General features: G+C 40.7%; 1 protein-coding gene and 1 long non-coding RNA gene across 3 annotated transcripts in view; one reads left to right on the forward strand and one right to left on the reverse strand.

Moving 5' to 3' along the window:
- Nucleotides 1-13032, forward strand: part of ABCB7 (ATP binding cassette subfamily B member 7) — a 166117-nt gene that overhangs the window by 11327 nt on the left and 141758 nt on the right. The gene's annotated exons all lie outside the window — the stretch shown is intronic.
- LOC102280463 (uncharacterized) overlaps nt 1-13032 on the reverse strand; it is a 32946-nt gene that overhangs the window by 10606 nt on the left and 9308 nt on the right. Inside the window, exon 2 of the long non-coding RNA XR_314789.2 lies at nt 12572-12703. This is a non-coding gene — a long non-coding RNA (uncharacterized lncRNA). The remainder of the gene's footprint in view (nt 1-12571; nt 12704-13032) is intronic.

A 13032-nucleotide genomic window follows, 5' to 3' on the forward strand; every position in this document is an offset into this window, starting at 1 on the left:
CCAGTGGTCATGTATGGATGTGAGAATTGGACTATAAAGAAAGCTGAGCACAGAAGAATTGATGCTTTTGAACTGTGGTGTTGGAGAAGACTCTTAAGAGTCCCTTGGACTGAAAGGAGATCCAACCATTCCATCCTAAAGGAGATCAGTCCTGGGTATTCATTGGAAGGACTGATATTGAGGCTGAAACTCCAATACTTTGGCCACCTGATGTAAAGAACTGGCTCATTTGAAAAGACCCTGATGCTGCGAAAGATTGAGGGCAGGAGGAGAAGGGGACAACAGAGGATAAGATGGTTGGATGGCATCACCGACTCAATGGACATGAGTTTGAGTAAACTCTGGGAATTGCTGATGGACAGGGACTCCTGGTATGCTGCAGTTCATGGGGTCACAAAGAGTTGGACTCAACTGAGCAACTGTATTGAACTGAACTTTCAGGATTTTCCCCCTTTTTTTGACTTTCATTATTTTTACTGTAATGTGTCTATGGATCTCTTTGCAGGTTTCTGTTGACTAAAAAAGATGCAGTCATGGGAATTGCCAGTTAAGTTTTATTTGGGGCAAAATGAGGACTGCAGATGGCGAGTCAGCACCTCAGATAGCTCTGAGAGACTTCTTGAGTGAGGCAGAGAGGGAAGGTAAATATATAAGATTTTTCTGAAGAGGGAGTTCAGTGCAATCATGCACTCATTTTGCAAAAGGTTTTCTGCTAGTCACGAGGAGCTGATGTCATCATGAAGGGATTTAGAGCTTTTCTAGATATGAGGAGATGCAAAGATTGGGGTCTTGAAACCAGTTCCTGAAAATATCTGTCTATAGAAACTTGTTCCACCAATTTTCCTGGAGGACAGTGTGCCTCACTCTCCACCCTGAATTCTCTTCAGGGAGTGTCAGAGGTCAGAAGCTGCAGCAGCACAGGTGGATGGCAAATGTCCTTCTTGTTGTTCAGTTGATGGTGAATGCACTTGACAAGTGCCAATTTGTAGTTGACAGGCAAATGCTAATTTGTGGTTGACAAGGCCTCCTGATGGTAATAAATTTGACCATACTTTGGGAGGCATTTCATGGCCATTTTGTCCCACATTGCTAGCAAGGCTCATTCCTAGTTCTTGAGAAGATTTTGCTGATAGGTCACTCAATGTGATATTACTGGACCAGGTTTTAATAGTCAAAGATCTCTGGACACCTGTCTTCTAGTTATGATTCAGGAAAATATTCCCTCTCATTACATCCTCCCATATCTAAAGCTACACTGTTACAATCATTGATCACATATTGGGCTAAACATTTGATCGACTGCCTCAAGTCTAGTCATCATCATTTTTGTTAGAGGCTCAATTATACACTTGGTAATACAAGAGTCAGTATATATATTATCTTGTAAAACAGGCAAGATACAAATAATATAATTAATAACATTAATGGAATTATAAGGAAATGTTTCAGTCATGAGCCTCCCACACCAAACAAGTTTTTTTTAAAAGATGATCAAGACTAGGGAAAGGGTCACTCAAGGCAGAGATCTGGTTTTTCATGTGGTTCATCAAATGTGTTACATTTGAATCCTAGAGGATTCATCAGGTATGAAAACACAGCATTCAGTTTGAATTATGGCACAGGTGCCTCCCTAAGATGCTGTAAGGATGTCAAGGGCCATGCAGTTTTGTAGCATTGCCTTCCTTATCATAGAGACCTCAGAGTTCAGTAGGCTAATAGCCTGGTTACTATTGTTTAAAGCTTGTTGAGTGAAAGTTGTTAAGGCTTCAGTGTGGTCAATTACATTTTCCAGTCCTATTGAAGGCACAAAAAATAGCTGCTAAATGGTCATACCGATAGAATACAGATCTCTTGACTCATCAGACTCGTATCAGTGGTAGATTATCTGGGGTTACCTCTGATTTGTTTTGTATATAACCTTGAGTTCAGGGAAATCCCAAACTACACCTTCCTATCTATCCCAGTAGAAGCCAAGGCCATAAATTAGTACCACAATCCACCAAGTTCCATTAGATGCAATCCAGTGAATCCCTGATCGCCTGACCTTGTCAGTTCCATACCCATCACTGTCTCTAAGGTAATAAGGCACCAGCCTAGTTTCATAATGTTACTAACTTGATCATTCTTAGTATGATTTCATTGTTTCCAACATAGAAGAGCTTTTAAACTTAAATGACCATTGCCTGGTGTTAACTATGTGGATTTATCCTATAATTGTGAGTGTTTTCCTTTTAGTAGGTGAGAAGTTACAGTTTTTGATTGAGACTTAGCTTGTTGCTCTGATTGACTTTGACTGACCCTAAGAGAAAACTTAAATCTATGGCCAGGGTCAGAGCAGATATTATTAATTGGCCAGGTGACAGGATGCTGTCTAGTAATATCATAAGTAGACAGAACAGGATTGAACTGTCTTCTAAAATAAATTTCCTAGGGGCAGTCCAGTCAGAGCTTTGAAGGGGGGAAATCCACCAAGGTAACCCAGAAGTACTAGACATATGTAATTGGCCATAAACCCAGTAATTGGATTGAGTTTTAAAACTAGCATAGTCTTATGTCCAAGAGAAGGTAATGGCATCTCACTCCAGTACTCTTGCCTGGAAAATCCCATGAATGGAGGAGCCTCGTAGGCTGCAGCCCATGGGGTCGCTAGTTGGACACGACTGAGCGACTTCACTTTCACTTTTCACTTTCCTGCATTGAGGAAGGAAATGGCAACCCACTCCAGTGTTTTTGCCTGGAGAATCCCAGGGATGGGGGAGCCTGGTGGGCTGCCGTCTATGGGGTCACACAGAGTCGGACACGACTGAAGCGACTTAGCAGCAGCAGCAGCAGTCTCATGTCCATGATAGAAAATATTTGATTTATAAGCAAAGGTCCAAGAAGTCAAGAAAACATTATAAATGATCATATGAATCAAGGCCAGCATTTTGGGCAAGCTCTCTACTTCTGATGTTGTTGTCTTCTCGTCCTGGTGTGAGTGTAGCTCCTCCTCTATTCAAGTGTGATTTTAAAGTGAGTTTGAGATCAGCAGTCCTCTTCTACAGTCCAGTTTTGTGTCTGGGCCCTTTTTAAGTGTGAAATATAAACCCAAGAATCCGTTTCCCTTCAGTTTCACTGTGCATGAGGTAGTTAAGAATACTTGATAAAAAATCTTTCCATCCGGGTTGGAGACAGTCCCTTAAATTATGTCATTTTCTAGTCCTAGTTGCAGGTTGTGAGGCATTTGGTCTTCATCCAAAGATAGATTGCTGAGATAAACTTCAAAAACAAACTTAGAATGTCCTTTAATAAGTCAATTAAGTTTTATGTTAATATACCATAACAGCAAAGAACTATCCAGGAAATGAGCCTTAGCAGATACAGACCTCCATTAATTGGAATTTAATGTTAATTGAAACAGCTTTTTCTACCTAAAATTATCATTGTTTTTACCAGATATAACCAAATTAAAACTAGTTTGTTTGTGAAATAAATCTGGGTTCAGTAAACTTTGCCTAATGATTTTATAACCATAATTGATCACAGACTTCCTTTTTTTGCTTTGCTAAAACTTTTATAGTCTGTGGATACCTTATCTTTGACAAAGGAGGCAAAAATATACAATGAAGAAAAGACAGTCTCTTTAACAAGTGGTGCTGGGAAAACTGGTCAACCATGTGTAAAAGAATGAAACTAGAACACTTTCTAACGCCATACACAAAAACAAACTCAAAATGGATTAAAGATCTAAATGTAGGAACAGAAACTATAAAACTCTTAGAGGGAAACATAGGCAGAACACTCTCTGACATAAATCACAGCAAGATCCTCTATAACTCTCCTCCATGAGTAATGGAAGTAAAAGCAAAAATAAACAAATGGGACCTAATTAAACTTAAAAGCTTTTACACAACAAAGGAAACTATAAGCAAGATGAAAAGGTAGCCTTATAGGATGGGACAAGATAATAGCAAATGAAGCAACTGACAAAGACTTAGTATCGAAAATATTCAGGCAGCTCATGCAGCTCAATACCAGAAAAAAGAACAGCCCAATCAAAAAGTGTGCCAAAGAAGGAAACAAACGTTCCTCCAAAAAAGACATACAGATGGCTAATAAACACATGAGAAGATGCTCAACAACACTCATTGTTAGAGAAATGCAAATCAAACCACAATGAAGTATCATCTCATGCTGATCAGAATGGCTGCCATCAAAAAGTCGACAAACAATAAATGCTGGAGAGGGTGTGGAGGAAAGGAAACTCTCTACACTGCTGGTGGGAATGCAAACTGGTACTGCCACAAGGGAGTACAGTGTGGAGATTCTTTAAAAAACTGGAAATAGAACTGCCATACAACATAGCAATCCCACTGCTGAGCATACATGCCGAGAAAACCAGAATTGAAAGAGACACACGTACTCCAATGTTCATTGCAGTACCATTTACAATAGCTAGGACGTGGAAGCAACCTAGATGTCCACTGGCCAACAAATGGATAAAGACGTTGTGGTACATATACACAATGGAATATTACTCAGCTATAAAAAGAAGCGCATTTGAGTCTGTTCTAATGAGGTGGATGAAACGAGCCTATTATACAGTCAGAAAGAGAAACACCAATACAGTATATTAACGCATATATATGGAATTAGAAAAATGGTAATGATGATCCTATATGCAAGGCAGCAAAAGAGACAGATGTAAAGAACAGACTTTTGGACTCTGTGGGAGAAGGCGAGGATGGGATGATTCTAGAGAGTAGCTTGAAACATGTACTACCATATGTAAAATAGATGGCCAGTGCAAGCATGAAGCAGGGCACTCAAAGCTGGTGCTCTGGGACAACCCAGAGGGATGGGGTGGGGAGGGAGATGGGAGGGGCGTTCAGGATGGGGGGACACATATGCACCCATGGTTGATTCATGTTGGTCGATGTATGGTAAAAACCATCACAATATTGTAAAGTAATTATCCTCCAATTAAAATAAATTAATTAAAAAGAATCTCAGACTGAACTTGTTTTTTTTTTTTTTTTTTTAAATCCTCTCAGGGCTAGGAAAGTCACACCAAAGGCTTATCACAGATTTTGCTTGACAGATCTAGGTGAATTCCTCCCTTCTCAAGGTCTCCAAAGTTTCTTGAGCTTTCTGTACCTGTTAGTGAGATAGCCTTCCTAAGTTATCTGATAAAGGTACAGGAAACCTAAGAGTTTCCAATCTCTGGAGGGATCAGATAGAGAGAAAATATAGTGTTTCAATTTTGCTTACAAAAATATCATTTTACCAAATTGCTGTAAGTCGTAATCAGTTTGAGGGGAAGGTTTCCTTATACCTGGAAAACACAGATTCAAATCAGTAACTTTTCAGGTAGAAGCCATAAAAGTTATAAGCATATTCACTAGTTCATTCAGTCCTTTTGTTAATCTTTGTGAAGCCCTCAGGTTTCCCTTGAGAATCCTTTAATGCCTTACCCAGTTCAGAAACTTGAATTTATCCAAAAGTCCTTTCTGTAAATCTTCTTGAAAAGGAAGCAGTATTTTGAAAGTTGGTTAGTGCTGTGACAAAACTTTTACCAGGACATATCAGAATTTTAGGAACTCCATATAATTTCTAGGATATCAGTAACATTTACTGTCTAATATAACCTGAGATTTATTACTCATTTGACAATACTTCCCATGTAATTCAACATACCAAATGAACCTAATTGGTTTAATCTCTCTGGGATGTTTCAGGGGCCCTCTGAAACATCCCAAAGTTAGCTAGAATTCAAAAGTGCTTCATTAGAATTTGATTTAGGAAGTTTTGTCAATAAATATCCAAAGCGTTTAGAACACTCAGTCAGATAGGATCATAGGTCATTCTGAAACAATAGCTATTCACTTAGCCAACGTAACAATAAAGGATTGCAAAAGTAAATACAGAACAGATCATTTAAGAGGAAAAGAAATGTAAATCTATTATCAAAGGCAGTTCACCATCTGAAGAAAGTGTGTACTCTTATTAACAGGTAGAAAACCCAAATTCAAGTTTTTATACCAGCTTACTTTTAAATTCATTTAAAAGCAAACTTAATTACATTTATTTTTTCAGAGTTTTAAATTTTCGTTTATTTTTTAAAACAACAGAGGTCAACCACAGATGTGGACCTCCAGCAATAAAAACAGGATTTCAAGTGCCAGATACTCAGCATATTAGGTGTCCTACATAAGTCACAGGATAATAGTTCTAAATATCTATAATGTGATCCAAAACCCTAAAAACAGCTGGCACAAAACCATCATGAATAACTTCCTCTCTGGATATAAATTTTAAAAAATATTATTACAGTATCATAGCCCCAACTAACAACAACTGGGGTATATATTACCGTGTCTTGTGAAATTAGGTGTATTTATTCTCTTGATCAGTAGCAAATGCTATTAAACTTAATACTGACCATGCACGGAACTCTTTTCTCAGGGTCCACTTTCCACAAAAATTATTACTTTCTGTACCCATTACTCCATTAGTTTGCTTTCCCCTCCTGAAACAGCCAAGTATAAGTCACACCTACTTCCTTTTCCCTTCATAAATGCAATTCCATTCCTCATGCCATACTGAAAAGACACATCCTACTTTCCTTAAGCAACCATGAATTGTCATTTATATTAGCATTCTGTAGATTGGTGAACATAAATACCAGTGATAATTTCTTTTTTAAAACATTTGTTTAATTGGAGGATAATTGCTTTACAATATTGTAAAGCATAGGTTTTTGTCATACATCAATATGGTTGATGTTCGTACCAACTTTCTAGATTCTGTATATATGCATTAACATATGGTATCTGTCTTTCTCTTACTTCACTCTATAACAGGCTCTAGGTTCATCCACCTCATTAGAGCTGACTCAAATGCATTCCCTTTTATAGCTGAGTAATATTCCATTGTGTATAGGTATAAAAACTTTCTTATCTATTCATTGCCTGATGGACATCTAGGTTGCTTCCATGTCCTAGCTATTGATAGAGCTGCAATAAACTTTGGGGTGCATGTGTCTTTTTCAGTTGTGGTTTCCTCAGGTTATATGCCCAGTAGTGGGATTTCTGGGTCATAAGATTTTTTTTCTTCCTAGTGTTTTAAGGAATCTCCATACTGTTCTCCATAGTGGCTATATCAATTTACATTCTCACCAACAGTGCTAAAGGGTTCCCTTTTCTCCACACCCTCTCCAGAATTTATTGTTTGTAGACTTTTTGATGATGACCATTCTTACCAGTGTGAGATGATACCTCATTGTGGTTTTGATTTCCATTTCTCTAATAAGTAATTTTGAGCATCTTTTCATGTGATTATTAGCCATCTGGATGTCGTCTTTAGTGAAATGTCTGTTTAGGTCTTCTGGCCCCTTTTTGATTGGGTTCTTTGCTGCTGCTGCTGCTAAGTCGCTTCAGTCATGTCCAACTCTGCGACCCCGTAGATGGCAGCCCACCAGGCTCTGCCGTCCTTGGGATTCTCCAGGCAAGAACACTGGAGTGGGTTGCCATTTCCTTCTCCAGTGCATGAAAGTGAAAAGTGAAAGTGAAGTCGCTCAGTCGTGTCCGACTCTTAGCGACCCCATGGACTGCAGCCCACCAGGTTCCTCTGTCCATGGGATTTTCCAGGCAAGAGTACTGGAGTGGGGTGCCATCGCCTTCTCCAGATTGGGTTCTTTACTTTACTGGTATTGAGCTGCATGAGCTGCTTGAATATTTTGGAGATTAATTCTCAGTTGTGCTCTGGAGAGGGAGGGACACTGCAAACACCACTGGCGTATGTGTGGAGCACTCGCAGTGACTGAAGCACATGGGCGTTGCCACAGCCCAAGGTGAGCATGCACCTCCCAGTGAAAAGCCACTTGGGCTCCCGGGTGAGCTGCAAGGGCATAGTCCCAGGTGGACCATGTGTCTCCTCAGAGGAGCTGGTCTTAGGTTGTGACACTCCTGACTCCTGGTAGATCTGAGCTGTCCAAGATCCCGGGAAGACATGGGTAGCAACTAGCGATCTGCTTACAGCTTGGTGGCAGATGCCATCTCTGGGGCTGAGATTGCAGCCACCCCTTGCCTTCTGCCTCTGGCTGTTGTGCGCCTGCCTCTCTGCCTCTGAGGCCGTAAATGGCAGCCAGCTTTCCCCACTTCAGTATTCACTAGGGTGCGATCCTTTGTTTTGTGAGCGTGCCAGGAGTCAGAGTGTGGTGTTAGAGCCTTCCTTTGGTAATGGTCCTTTGTTTCTCTGGTGATCCCACGGTTTTCCCCTTTCTGTCTGTGGTATGTCACATTAGCCCCCTCTGAGTGTTCTCATGGCATTCAACCCTGGTCCTTTCCCTGAGGACCGACAATGCAGCCCACGCCTCCATACGCAGACCCCACTTGATATGGGTGGACATGAGTGTGTGAGTCACTTCTCAACTGTTAATTGCCATTTGGCACAATTTCTGTGGTGAAGTTTCTCAGTTATGCTTCTCTCTGTGGTTCCTAAGTTCCCCACTGACCCTGCCTGTGAAAGGGTTTCCTATTGTTTGGAAACTTCTCCTTCATGACTCCCTCCCCAGGATGGACCTCTGTCCTGAAATCCTTTGTCTCCCTTTCTGTCTTCATCCTTTGCCCTACCTCATTCTGAGGAGATTGGTTTGCCTTTCTGGGATCCTCTGCCAGCATTTAGAAGTTGTCCTGTGGGAGTTGCTGCACTTGCAATGATCTTTTGATGTATTTGTGGGGGAAAAAGTGGTCTACCTGACCTATTCCTCTGCCATCTTGGGACTGCCCTGCCAGTGATAATTTCTAAAAACAACAACAACAACAACAACAAAAACTCATTTGCTTTCTTATAGGAAACGTCTCAGGATGGCACCAAACATTATTCATTAATAGTCCAAAATCTCTTTAGTTTCTCTGTAAGAGGAAATTCGTTTTCAGTAGTCACTGTTTCAGAATCTTATTTTGTTTGGAAATAACCTAGCTATTCAATAAACTTTCATCACTTAGTTTACCACACCACTAGAAATTGAGGCTACCAAAATCTGGACAGAGTATTTTAGACAAACATTCCTAAAGTGTAATTATTCTTAATAGAGTTTATCTCAAAGCTCTTATATCATTTACATTTTCTTTCCTTAAAAGTTTCTTCACTTGAGTTACTTTCCTTGCTGACATATTTGTATATTAAACCTAGGCACAATGAAAATACTGTGCTTAAAAATGTTAATAATTCTTAGACCTGTCTATATTAGTTAGATCAGCAAATAAACATTAATAAGTTATTCATTTAATACTGAATATTTCCCAGTTCACCTGAATCTAAAACTCATTTACGTTGTTTTCTCTTGTATTTAGAGTTGTTTGGTTTGTAACTGCTTACTTTTCTTTAGGCCAATAAGATTATTAGAACTCATTTACAAATTAACCTCAGCAATATTATCCAAAGACAAAAACACATACTGAGACATACACATATCCTGGCAGGCACACTGCAAGATCGAGCTTCATCTTGTAAACTTAATCATAAATCACGTATCACAATATAAAACCCACTAATTGTAAATAATGAGACGGTTGGATGGCATCACTGACTTGACGGACATGCGTTTGAGCAAGCTCTGGGAGTTGGTGATGGACGGGGAAGCCTGGCATACTGTAGTCCATGGGGTCGCAACGAGTTGGGCATGACTGAGCAACTGAACTGAATTGTAAATAACAGCTGGAATAGGAAAATTTTAAAAAGGCTTTGTTCCCTTTTTTTCCTTCAGTCTAAGGAATTCAGAGATGGTCTAAATAAGATAAGTGATTCAGAGAGCTCTGGTCCTCAAGGTATAATAGGAGTTATTCTCTTAGGGCAGAAGTTTTAAAGAGATAATTTTTCTTTCAAGCTTTCTCTGGAGTCTAAAGAATATTGTGACCACACTGTCAAAAATCATCTTTATTTTTCTGTAGTCATAGTTTCATAACCAAAATTTAGGCCAGATAGTGCTCAAATTGTCCTTGAGAGTAAGGGTCTACCCTGGTCCCAGCAGGGATTGCCCCTATGGGCAAGTGGAAGTCTTAGTTTGAGCAGCCCTAGACTGTTGATTATAGGAGAACCTGGACATAAGGGAACTTTAGTCCATTTTCCCATCCTGTGGCAATAAAGGTCTGATAATTTTAGGCGATTTTTCTTTGTCATGCGATCATAGCTATAGGTTGACCAGTCATTTAAAATTTTTCCCAAAGAGGTCCCGGGTGTGGTGTGGAACCTTACAGGAAGTGCTTCCATTTTATCTCGAGCAATTTGTACCTGATATCTGTACACTCAAACGAAAGTAACCAAACCAAACCAGTACCTTACCACCAGAAGTCACACTCTGTCGAGACAAGCTCAACAAACAGGCGAAAGTGCAGTATGGTGAGAGAATGAGAAACGAGACACAAGAATTCAGAGAAAAGCGGGGATCAGGGGACCAACAATGCTCCAAGGTGAAGGTGCTGAAACTGAATCCAAGCCAGCTTTATTATACTTTCAGCCATGAATGAAAGAATATATGGGGAGTTAAACTATAACTCATGTGGCTTTCAGGGCCAAAGAACAAAATGATCATTAACCATTGAGCAATTAGGAAACAGTAACAAATCAGTAACTAAGACTGATATTCTTATCTATAGATTTTCCACCAGATACGTAAAACATGTGACTCTGAGACGCCAGTTGAGAAACAGTCTGGGATAGGTTTACCGACTCCAGAATCATATCTTGTTTTCAAGATAATGAACTGTTCCCTCTGGACTTGTTCCAAGAGTCTCATGCCATATAACATCCAGTTTATCAATAATTATAAATTTCTTTTGTGGCCCTTCCCATGGCCTGCTTTTCTTTTATTCTTCCTGTCTGCTGCTGCTGCTGCTGCTAAGTCACTGCAGTCATGTCCGACTCTGTGCGACCCCATAGATGGAAGCCCACCAGGCTCCCCCGTCCCTAGGATTCTCCAGGCAAGAACACTGGAGTGGGTTGCCATTTCCTTCTCCAATGCATGAAAGTGAAAAGTGAAAGTGAAGTTGCTCAGTCGTGTCCGACTATTCGTGACCTCATGGACTGCAGCCTACCAGGCTCCTCTGTCCATGGGATTTTCCAGGCAAGAGTACTGGAGTGGGGTGCCATTGCCTTCTCCGTCCTGTCTCCTACATCACTCCAAATAAAACAAAAGACAAAGAGATGCCCCAAAGTCAAAAGCCTAACAGAAGAAACAGCAAAGTGATGCCCAGAAACCAAAAGCCAAATGATAGTTCCCCAAGAGGATGGCAAAGAGATGCCCAGAAGCCAAAAACCAAATGGCATAAATTCCCCAAATGTGAGTTCCCAGTCCCACTACACCTGTGACCTGGCAGAGTTAGTGGCCTTTTTTAGCTCCAGTGTAGTTTCAAGCAATTTCTTCTTGGTTTCCTGAAAAGAAGTTACTGTGTTGTTTCCTCTTTCAGAACCTTCTAGATAGCAAAGTAAGCAATCCATTCAGTCTGTTTGATCTTACAGCTGGCTTTTTCTAATGGTGCCTGTAAAAATAGCAATTTTGGAATATCATGCTGCTGCTGCTAAGTCGCTTCAGTTGTGTCCAACTCCATGCGACCCCATAGATGGCAGCCCACCAGGCTCCTCTGTCCCTGGGATTCTCCAGGCAAGAACACTGGAGTGGGTTGCCGTTTCCTTCTCCTTGGAATATCATAAGAATCCCAATTTGGACATTTTAGGTTGAGATTTCCTTTAGTATAATTTCCCCAATTAACTAGGTACTTGCAAGTATAAGTTTTGTATGCACATAATGCTGGGATTCCCTGATAGCTCAGTTGGTAAAGAATCTGCCTTCAATGCAGGACACCCCGGTTTTATTCCTGGGTCAGGAAGATCCCCTGAAGAAGGGAAAGGCTACCCATTCCAGTATTCTGGCCTGGAGAATTCCATGAACGTAGAACCAAGTTCTAAGTCCGTGGGGTCACAAACAGTCGGACACGACTGAGCAACTTTCACTTCATTAACCCTGGCTGGAGTGTTAGAAGCTGCTTTCTGATGCCCCTTGTTTCTGTATTTGAGAGGATCTATTTCGCATTTTAAATTGAATTTGTCATGGATAAAATTCACCTTTCACTTTTATCCTGACAAATTCTATTAATGCAGCCAAACTGAGGAAAAGCATTACATCAGTCTCTTACCTGGCATGCAAACTACTCAGCACAGACCATTCAGTCTCCTCCAACTGAGCAACCTTGGTATCTTTCAACTAGCGCCTCCCCCTCAGTACCTTTCCACTGGGTGGGTATTCCCTGGTATCTTTGAACCAGCACTCCCCCACCCCCGTGTTCTTTCATCCAGACCCTTCCCACCAAGTATCTTTCAGTTACACAGGTATTTCTCAGTATATTTCAACTGATCCCCACTCCAAGCCCCACTTTGCATGTGGACCTTGAGTAGGTATGCCCTGGTATATTTCATCTGCCCTTCCCCCTGCAAGTATCTTTTGCCTGGGAGGGGATAGGTAACCTGCTCCACCACCAAGTAAAATTAAGGTTTTCAACTAATATGGGAGATCTGAGAACCAGGCGAGTCTTACCCAAATTCGTCTGCACTCCCTGGGGCATCAGATGGGTGCAAGAGGCTGCTGCTGGTACCAAAGCTCTGATTCCTCATGGAGTTCAGGTGAAAGAGGAAAGTCCACTGTGGGTCCCTTCATCAGTCGCCATAACTGTCGACAAAAAAAGATGCACAAATGAGGACAAGAGCTTGGGAGACAGCACCTCAGATAGCTCTGAGAAACTGCTCCAAAGAGGCAATGGAGGAAGGTCAATATGTAAGATTGGTGAAGAGGGAGTTTAATGCAATCAAACACTCATTTTACAAAAGGTTTTCTGCTGGTGACAAGGAGCTGATGAGTGACTGAACTGACTGACTGATCCCTTTGAATATATACTACCTCTACTTTGTGAGCCCAGTTTATTACTGGTAGTAGTTTTCTAGGAACAACATAGGCTACATTGAAGTTCACATGAATTTTTGATGGGGTAAAACTGTATT

This window comes from Bos mutus, chromosome X (genome assembly GCF_027580195.1).
Source record: "Bos mutus isolate GX-2022 chromosome X, NWIPB_WYAK_1.1, whole genome shotgun sequence".
NCBI lineage: Eukaryota > Metazoa > Chordata > Mammalia > Artiodactyla > Bovidae > Bos > Bos mutus.